This window comes from Balearica regulorum, chromosome 10 (genome assembly GCF_011004875.1).
Source record: "Balearica regulorum gibbericeps isolate bBalReg1 chromosome 10, bBalReg1.pri, whole genome shotgun sequence".
Classification (NCBI taxonomy): Eukaryota; Metazoa; Chordata; class Aves; order Gruiformes; family Gruidae; genus Balearica; species Balearica regulorum.
The window spans coordinates 24763550-24773630 of record NC_046193.1 but is presented as its reverse complement, the minus strand read 5'-3'; the positions used below and the strand labels follow the sequence as shown (position 1 = coordinate 24773630).

The following is a 10081-nucleotide window of genomic DNA, read 5'->3' as shown; positions in this document are numbered from 1 at the left end:
CTGCTGAAAATATGAAAATAACAATATTTTAGCAAGGAATGAAAGTTTAAAAAGACTCGAGAAGAAGAAAAAAAATCTGAATCCACTCATAGAAAATTTACAGCTGTATGTTCCTTGTCTACCAACAAAGCAGTAGTACCTCTGTAATGGACTCTGTTTATCACATGATTACCCAAAGCTATCAGCCTGCATTAGTTTTATGAAGTTTCACTCCTAATTTCACCCTTTAGTAAACCTTTGGAAATTAGGGCTGATGGTATAACTGTGTCTTGAAGCAAGTCAGGGTGCAAAGAACTACTCAGGAAGAATACATCTGAAAATGGAAATTACTATGCCCAGCAAATCCCAACTTGTGTTGGTTCTCTCTCCCCTCCGATCCCCTGTATTGTTCTCATTAGTTCTCCTGTGTTGTCCTCCACATCTTGTTTCCTGCTCTGTAAGCAGTGCTCCAACAGAGTCCTAAACCCATGCACCACTACCAGTAGTCTGTCTCACTGAAGTCCTAGTCATTGTTTAGTTGTCCTACAATAATAAACTAAAAGTTCCTTTTAATTCTTTATCAACATAGGTCTTGCAGGGCATTACAGGAATAAACACCGTTTTATCCATTTTACAAGGAGAAGGCATCACTTAAGATACCATGATGAGTCACTGGCATAGCTTGAATAGTGTAGGTGGTGTGTTCTCATCGCTGAACTCTGGCTCCATCATTACAGGCTCCTGAGAACTCCTGGCAGGATGTTGCCTCATCTGGGAAGAGGAAGAGATTGCAGTTCCTGCCTGGAGGATGAAGCAACAAGGGCCTGGCTTTGGTTTAAATTATGCAATTTTCCTCTTCAGACAGCATAGCTGTTGCTCAGAAATGTGACATAACTATAGACATGCAGAGCAAGTACCATTCAATTTCAAAGCAAATATGGGGTGTCAGTGGGAACAAGATAACTCAAGACCTCAAGAAAAGTTTGGGTTGGCTTTTTTGTTGTTGTTTTGGGCCTTGGTGGTTGGGGGGGTTGACTTACGGCTTCTACTCAGCAAAAGTCTTTCTTTTTTTCTTTATAGCTATACTTGGACTCACCTCTTGGAGTGCAGAGATAGATGCTTGCTGGCTTGTTTATAGAAGCTGCATACCAGACAAAACTGATACAAAGAGTAGCTGCCCAGTGACGTTGGCTCTGAATCATTACTAACTGCAGTACAGGGAGACAGGACCTCATGTGAGATCAGCGCCACACTGTGGGGTCAAGTCATACGTTCTGCCGCATCTAAAGAGACCAGGAAATAGTGATCAGATGCTTAAGGACCGATGGCAAAACTTAGAACAAGGAGCTGGGGCCTTGCACATTAAACCAGTGACTCTGCGCTCATGTGCTGTGCCTGGAGTTCACTTGCAGGCTTGGTTTTTTTAGACAGGTAAGAAGGTCTGCCACTTCATGCTCCTCAGGGCCAGAGAATATTGTCATGGTAAAAACTCTGGCCCTTTGCTTTCTGGAATTTCTATTCATGAAGCACAAATGAATGCTTTTCTCTCTGCTTCCTCAGCTCTGTCCCTGTGGAAGACCCTTTCCAAGAGACAGAGAAGAAATCTAGGGAAGATCCTTTGACAAAGGAGTGAAAAAAGACACCAGTCTAAGCATTTACCATGAGAAGTCTGCCCTTTGTTAGCCCAGAATGAGCCCATTAGCTGCCATCTGTTAAAAAAAGAAAAAAAGAAAGATCTCTCTTAAACTACATATTGGGGCTTTAGACATGCACAGGCCTTAGGAGAATGTTACTTTGCAAGTTTCTCTTAGAAATGGGATTTCTTTCAAATCTTTGTTATGCCAGATTATAAGCTACTTTTATCCAGTTTGTTTTAGAGAGAAACAACAGAAGTCATTGGTACCTCTTTGGATTAAAATGAAATTCTTCTCCTTCCAGTCCATGGATGAGTTAGGGGAGAATGCGATGCTGAGTAATCCTGTCTTCTGTAAGAAATGCCGAGAGGACTGATGCGCAAGGAAATCCCATAGAAAAGAGGCCAACTGCTCTTGATGAATGTGTTGCGAAATTAGTCAAGCCTTAACATTGTTAACAACTGTAGGATAACCAAGTCACTGCTATGCTGAATCTGTCGTATCAGTGACTGAATTATTAGAACGTACTTCCAGCAGAGACAGAAAAGCAGCCACTGTATGTTGTGCTGGGGAAATCTGATCTGCAGTAGTGTATACATAATGGTCAGGAAAGAGGAACTAGAAGGGCTGAAGAACTAGCCTAACCACTGTGAAACTGAAGCTAAATGAGTTTGAGGTCAGAGACCGTAAACCACGGTAGCCTCGGCTAGCAGAGAACTGCTGCAAGTGACACAGGAGGCTCCTTATGACCTAGTGAGAGATGGAAGAGTCTGCTGTGGAAAGAATTATCCCCAGTAGTTTGGCTAGGTGCGAGATCTATAGCAAGCCTGAGAGAACTACTTTTTCACTGGCTGTTATAACTGAATTTGAAATTGATGCAAGAGCTTAAGCTTTGAACGATTGGAACGGAGGTGCTGTTGTGATAACTCTCAGCCAGACCGACTCTCTCTTCAAACCAACCAAGCTTTGGTGGTTGGTTTGTCTTTGCTTTTTTTGTATAAGTCTTGTCATCATTTCCCCATGTGTCCACCCCTCGTCTGCTCCAGCACAAATAACATACTCTCAGCAGGAAACTTAACAGGAGATGAGACAGGTCAGGAGTATGAAGCCCTGGCAAAGCTGTGTAGGGGACTGGAATGCAGGAATGTGTATCTCTCTGGGCCATAAGATTATGGTGCATTTAGGGAACACTGGTTGGTTGATCTACAGAGTGAGCAGAGGAGGCCTTTAGCTTTGGTAGATCAGCTGGAAGGTCCATCAGTTCTGCAGAATCAGTGCCAATTGTATCTGTGATGGTGTGGAAGGCATTTTTAAAGTGTAGCTGCCAGTAAGCAGGTCAGATACCTGTTCACATGGGAATTTAGGTTCAGGGATTTGTAAAGGAAGAAAAATGTCATCGTTTGGAAATCTTTGGAGCGATACTTTTCATTTTGCTGCTTTCTAATAAAGAGCACTGTCATTAGATAGTGGGGTTTTTTCAAAGTCTGTATAATGAGGAAAGGAAACAGATCAGTGATCAAAATTCTAACAGGTAAGTAAGTGCTATGCAGGTAAACTTTTCAGAAGAGCTAGATCTTCTTTCTGGACATTGGGAGTGCATAGTCTGAAAAGCTGAAATCACTGCAGAGAACTCCACTCCATAGGCAAGAACTGTCTCTAAGATCTGAAGGGTTGGGACAAGGCAACAAGAAAAACACAAACTGACAATAGAAATATCCCAGCTCTAAACTTCTGTGAGCTTGAACAGATGAATCTCCTAGCTAGAACAAGTGTCAGAATGCCTGAGGGAAGAATTTGTCTCACAGAGCCTAAAGTGAGAGACCACAGACCCTAAATTGGCGTAGATATGCAGAATATTTACTGACCTGACAGAAGTTCGCCTGCTATAACTAGATATGCCTTCAATGTGACTTCTTTGCTTTGCTTTGTGGGAAAATGGCTTCATCCTTCCAAAATTAAGGCAAACTAATCAAGACCCATTTTTGTCTTCAGATTACCTCTCCACTAAAAAGATAAGTTTTAGAAAAATGGTAATTAGCGTAAATGAGTATCATTGATATTTAAATCAATGTGCTTCTCTCTCTCCAGGGCCTCCTGTGGGTGGGTATCTCAGGTTGTGTTCATGAACTTTCATTTTTCCTACAACACCTGATTTTCATACAAGAAATATTTTGACTCTGATTAAGGCATTTGCAACAATTTGTTCACCCCACAAAAAGAGTGACACAGCCACCTTTATTACCTGAGTTTTCCCTATTAGACTGCAGAATCTAATGTCTCTAAAGAACCTGTTACTGATGTAAAAGCAGAAGAAACTGAGTATCTCTCAGAGCACTGAAAAAGATGCCTGAAAAGTGACTTGGCCAAACAGGAAAGCAGTTGGCATGCATGCTCGCAAGTCAGGTGTGTGCATCCCTCAATTCTGCTGGCATGTGCTTTTCAGTTTTCAGTTTGATAAATTTTGGTGCTTTCGCACTTTCTGAATCTGAACGTAAGGTGATTAGCAAATATGAGTTACATCATTTGATTGTGGATTCTTTTTTGGTTAGTTGTTTGGGGGTTTTTTTCACTAGGTGATAAATCCTAAAGAATACAAGCTGCAGAGAAGAATGAGAGAGAAAACAAACAAGCAAGGATTCACCAGGAGTGTTTTACCTTAGCCAGTGGCCAGTGCTGTTCTTGGGCATCCTTGAAGGAAAGCATACAGCTGCGAAATGTGCAGGGGCTGAGTGAGCCTGGACCAGAGAAAAAAGGTGAAAGAAACAAAGGAAAGTGAGCCTGTATGGGTAACTCGGTACCAGAGAGGATAACAGCAGATTTAGTTCTGTGTAAGTGATTGGTCTCAGGACTCTAAAAAGAGACAGAGTGAAGGTGTAGGCAGAGTGTTTTAAAAGAGATACAAGTCAAAACTCCTAAACAGAGCTTCATGGGAGTCCATATATACTGGGGGACAATGCTTATGAGGGTGTCAGCACAAGCTGATAGACTTTCCCCCTCCAAGCCTTCACTGCAGAACTGCTACCACAAGAATATCTGGGTAGAATTCAGATGTGTCCTTCAGAGATATCCTTGCCTAGGTGGCAGCCTCTGTGAGCACTAGGATATGTGTTGTGTCCCTGTCTCAAAGGGAGAGGGAGGGTCAGGCTCACGATCTCTGCCAAGAAAGACTCCGTAGAAGCACAGTCAGGAGCAAAAAGGTGAAGCTTATTTAACTTAGCTACAGAAAAAGGCCATACTTGTCTTTAGTTTTTAAATTGGTTCCAAAAGTCACCAATGAATGGCATTTGCCCCAAAGGAGATTGGAACCAGTATACTTTGTCAGACTCCAGTTTCAGAGGACGTAGCAGCCTCCAAGAGTCAAATTCTGAGCCCTGCTGACTGAATTTCAGCTTTACACACTTTTTAGAAACATCTGTACATACTGCCAGCAGTAGTAAAATGCTGAAGTTTCCATTAAACAACCCTCCACACACATCTGCATCCCTCGCCTTCAGCAGCTGTCTTGATAACAGTTGTGCCCTTTTCAAGTTAAAGTATATTCCTATGGGGCTTAATCTCTCTCTTCCATCCCCCAGACTTGCCCTAGTAATGGATCATCACCAGTTGTCGACATTAAGGTTTTCCTTTTCCAGCTGAGTGCCCCTTGCAGGATCCCATGCACTATCCATTTCTCTGGAGGGTGGAGGAGTGAGTGTTTCCTAGGGCAGCAAAAATGTTTTGGTGGAAATTTCTTTCCCATGGCTGTCTGGAAGAGCTGAAATTCTCCACTTCTCTATTTTGCTTCCTTTTCATGGCATACTTTTGGCTGTTACTGTTAAATGGAGTCAGTCAAAAAAGCAAAAGAGCACCATTTACTCTGATGGTTGAAGGCTGGCTGAAGCCAGGCAAGATCTCTTTAATTTATTTTTTTTTTAATGTGGAAGGCTAGAAGTCAGCCATCACCAGCCCTGGAAAGCAACTGTATGGTGGCTGTTTGAGAAAGGAGAAGCAGAGGAAATCCTCAGCCACCTTAGCTATTGAGTGACAAAACAATTTAAAAAAAAAACCAACCTCCAAGATCTGGGTTCAGGTGCAGGGACTGCCCAGGCTTATAGCAGCTGGCATGACTACACAGCCAGTTAGCCTCAAATGGCAAACTGAGGCTAAAATATGACACAGGCCTCCACAAACACGCCCCTGGTTATCTGAACCACAGAAGTCTCCCAGATACTCGTAGTAGCTGTCCCATCAGCTTTCTTTTGAGCCAGGTAGTGTTTTTTTTCACATAGCATATTTTTGGCCAATCTGGGCACAGATTCAGCTGAAACTAAAGGGAGGTTAAATTGGGGCAGTTAAATTGTTTACTCAAATGTGTTCCTGCTCCATTTCACCATACAGCTACACAAAATGCAACATAGACGTAAGGGATGGTGCAAGCACGGGATGAGTGAGTTTGCTGGTTTCAGGTGCAGCATCGGGCTGATGCTGGCATAAACGATATGGCATTTTAAGGTAACATTATCTTTGGATGGAGGAGGAAATGGTTAAGGCTCAGAATATCATTTAAAGGGAGACTGATTTTTGAACACACACACACATGTGATACATATATATTAACCATCCTTGACTATCGCAGTTCAACATATCTTTAAAAAATGCTGTAAATATTAGACAATATGACCTAATTTAGTGTCAGTAACTCAGTCTCCTGAGGAAGAATATTCCTGTTACATGTAATCATTCCCTAATAATGCTGTGAGTCAAGGGGAAGCAACATTGTCTTAGGACGTCTGGGATAGGGGACAGTGAAACTAACTGTAGATGGGGAATTAAACTGATCTCTTTTGTTCCCGGTTCCAAATTACATGAAGTTGAAAAAGAAGGAAAAGGAAGGAAAATGCCATCATTGGAGGAAAGGCACCAAGGTTTTTGGTGTTTGGTTTTGCTCTGTTTACAGGATTCATTTTAAATGCTTCCCAGATTTTCAGATCAATCTATAGGTTTGGAATTTGTCCCATATTACACCCCATCATGTTGTTATTTCTGCAGCAGCAGCGTCCTTTTAATTTGTGCCTTTAAAGGTCACCAAAAAAGCCAATTATTAGGAGTGGGTATAAGTGCATTTTTAAAGAGCAAACGTATGTTGTGCAGAGAGTAAATGGCTAATGAGCATGCTCCTGCAAGAACTCCGTGTCCTTGGGGATACTCAGCTCCTCCATAAAGGTGCTGAACACCTGCAATAGCCCAAGGGAGACTTTGAATGCTCAGCGCTTCTCAGCATGAGCCCTGCCTAGCGTTTATAGGAAACACCTCTACTTTTTTGTAACAGAAGAAGGGCATAGCGCTGATGAGAGGCTCCTGCTGGTGGCTTGTTGTGCTGATTTTATTCTTGGCTTCATCAGATTATTTTTCCCTGTCGTGTTTTGTTAGTATCGCCAGGGAAGAAAATCGGTGCCATAAGCTATCCATCAGATTATAAATTGCCTTCCAAGCCATAATTCTCAATTATTATCCAACTGCTACATATATCCTGTGGGGACTGACAATGCAGATGATCAAGGGAGTGCAGTGTAGTAAACGATTGTCTAAAATAGGCTGTGACTTTTATCCTTTTATTATTTTTTTCCCTACTACTCCCTTTTTTATTTCTTTTTGGTCCTCAAGGAGTAAAACAGGAATCTTTAAATAGAATGAAGGACACACCAATAAATACCTGCCATGAGAAGCATGTTTGTTGAAATGACACAGTACAGCACAAGCTGTAGTGCTAGAAATTGTGGATTTAAGTTGCTGACCTTTTAAATTATGATTTGCCATCAGCACTGCATGATGAGTAGCAGGGCTGTCAAGCCTGCCTGATTGCAGAAACTTATTTTTTAGTATATATTATTTTGCAGTACTATAGTGCAGTTGAGAAAAATTATTAACCCCATTATTTCACAGCTAGAGGAAATAAATAAAACATCAGTTAAGGTACCACCAAGGTCAAAGGACAGTCTCAAAACGTGGCTCCTGCTCAGTGATGATGCTTTGGGAAAGCACACTGACCTGGTGTGATGACTTCCTTCACCACTTTCTTCTCTCTATTTCATGGTTGGGTTGTGACCTCAGGCCTGAGTGATAGCAGCAGTGCAAGCAGATGGTGTTTTTCTCCACAACTCCTCAGACAGGCCCCTAGACACAGAAAAGAGAAATCTGCCAGAGCAGTGTTACCTTTGTGCTGCATGGTCTCGTGAGCCAGGTGCAGAAGATGAGAGGAACTCGTAAAGAATTTACTGGCCACAAGCAAAGGCAGTCACCCAGTGAGGCTTGCAGTTTGCAGTATGTCAGGATGTGCTGTGGTCAATTTGTCTCACCTTTTCACATCTCTGCATGTGACGCTTGCCTGCCAAGTTATGACTCCAGCTAAGGCATGTATAGGTTTCAGAGTCAGTTGCGACTAACTAAATTCCACTTCTCTGAGAATGCCTCACACTGCAGTGAGAACTGGCGAGCAGGCTATGAGCAAGTTGGCTCCACCAGGGGACTGACAACCACATTGCTCAAGGAAGAGAAGGTTGTCCAGGGAAACACTAAATGTATTTGCACTGTAAGTTCCTATCTTACTGGACTTGAAGTAGATCTTAAGAAATACACTTTTTTGCCCAAAGGAGTGCACCTCAAATGGCTTTGGGCCAAAGTTATGTAGTTCATCATGCTTAGAGCTTGTGGCCATTGGAAAGGAGACTAGCAGACTGAAGTTGGTAGCAGTGCCAGTCTTGCACTATGTGGGCGGTAAGGATGCTGGCAAAGATTAGCTTCTGCACTGGGCCTCTAGCACCATCATTACAGGGCTGTGTTATCCATACAGGAAAATACTTAAGTGCTGTGGAGCTTCATCACTCTTATGTCCACAAGGGTTTAATTCCCACTCCTCTCAGTCTGGTGCTCCTGAACCCTTTTGGGAAGTTAAAGGTCACACTATAAATGATTTTGCAAGCATTTTCCCATGGACTAACTTCATCCTCTTGATTCTTCTAAGGGTGATCTTTAATGATTGTTCATATAGAATATTTATTGTATTAAATACTGAAAGTTCTGGGGACACAGAGATTCTCAGAGAGAAAACACTATGTAAAAGAAAACTATACTCTGTAAAATGTGCTTATTCAATAAAGACAGCAACTCACACAGGTTCTGAGAACAATTATCTTTTTTTTTTTCCAGATCTGGGAGCTTTTTTTCTCTTTACCTTTCAATAAAGCTGGCAAAACATTTGACAGGGTATCTTCATAGCAAAGCACTCTCTGGAGAATGTGATAAATTAATATGGGCCAGAAAATTGCGATCATTAAAACAACATTTCATTGGTGTGGACGTCTAGCTATTCCCCATGCAGACTCATTCTCATTATCTAAGAGATGCTGCATGATTTTACTTAACTATATAAATCTGCAGGCCAGGGGGAGAGGAAGAAAGAAAACAGTAAGGGATTCTCGTGGACTTCTAAGATCAGGAGAGGACAATCCATTCTCATTTGCTAAGAACATCTTCCTCCCCATGGGAGCCAGGCACTGCAATTGAGGTGGGCTATAGAAAGGTATCTCCCTCTCTCCTCTCACTGCATGCAAAATGTTGGATTTCTGTTATTCCGCCCTAAGATCTAACCTTGTTAAAGCACTGACTGTAAAGTTAATAGGCCTGAATCCAGACATCACCTGTGAGGGAGCAAATAAATACGACTCCTGTGACAGTGCAGTTCTGCAATGGTGGAAGAAAAGGACTCTGCCTCAGACGTGAACACGATAGCACAAGTATTTATCAAAGATTTAGTGTCCCGAGAGTTAAATACACCAGTTCTCTTCGCAAAGTCCAAGCAGGAAAAAGGAGGTGGTTCTGTGCAGCTCACATAATGAAATCACGGCGTCCCTTGCCACAGGGCAGGTGGACACCAACAGTTTAAGCAGCTCTCAAGTGGGAACAGAAGTCTGAATAGAATGAAAGCTCCTCTGACTCTAGGGAATCCTGGAGCCACAGATATCTGGAGAATGGGAAATTAGCCTGAGGGATGATCATTACCTACCTACACTCTTAAGGCATCTGTATTTGCTATTGTGAGACGCAGGATGCTGGGCTGGCCAGACCTTTGGTCTGACCTGCATGGCTGCATTTACCTCTTTAGGCACTGGATGAAAGTCCTGTGAGACTCCAGGAGAGTGGCATACACCAAGCAGGACTGCCCTGCAAGGCCACGGGCAACAATAACCAGTATGGTCCATCGCCATGGGAATGTCTGGCCAGATACAGGCTACCGATGTTTTGTGCCTCTCAGCTGCCCCAACAACCTGTCACTGCTGGCCCAGTCACAGAGGGCAAGGTGTCCTCTAATGCACTGGGGGGCAAGGGAAAGCCCTCAGTAAATGGGCCATTGCCATGTAATCTACACTCTTTTGGCTTGCCCTCATCATTCTCCTGTAGCTGGAGGACACTCCAGCTGGGACTGGACTTGC

The 10081-nt window shown here is 42.8% G+C and overlaps 1 long non-coding RNA gene across 1 annotated transcript; it reads right to left on the bottom strand.

Moving 5' to 3' along the window:
- Positions 1 to 451: 451 nt before the first annotated feature.
- LOC142603198 (uncharacterized) lies at positions 452 to 7996 on the bottom strand. Its single transcript, XR_012837088.1, has 3 exons — positions 7641 to 7996; positions 1076 to 1262; positions 452 to 780 (listed from the first exon to the last, which is right to left on the bottom strand). It is a non-coding gene; the product is annotated as an uncharacterized LOC142603198 (long non-coding RNA).
- Between the last annotated feature and the right edge of the window lie 2085 nt (positions 7997 to 10081).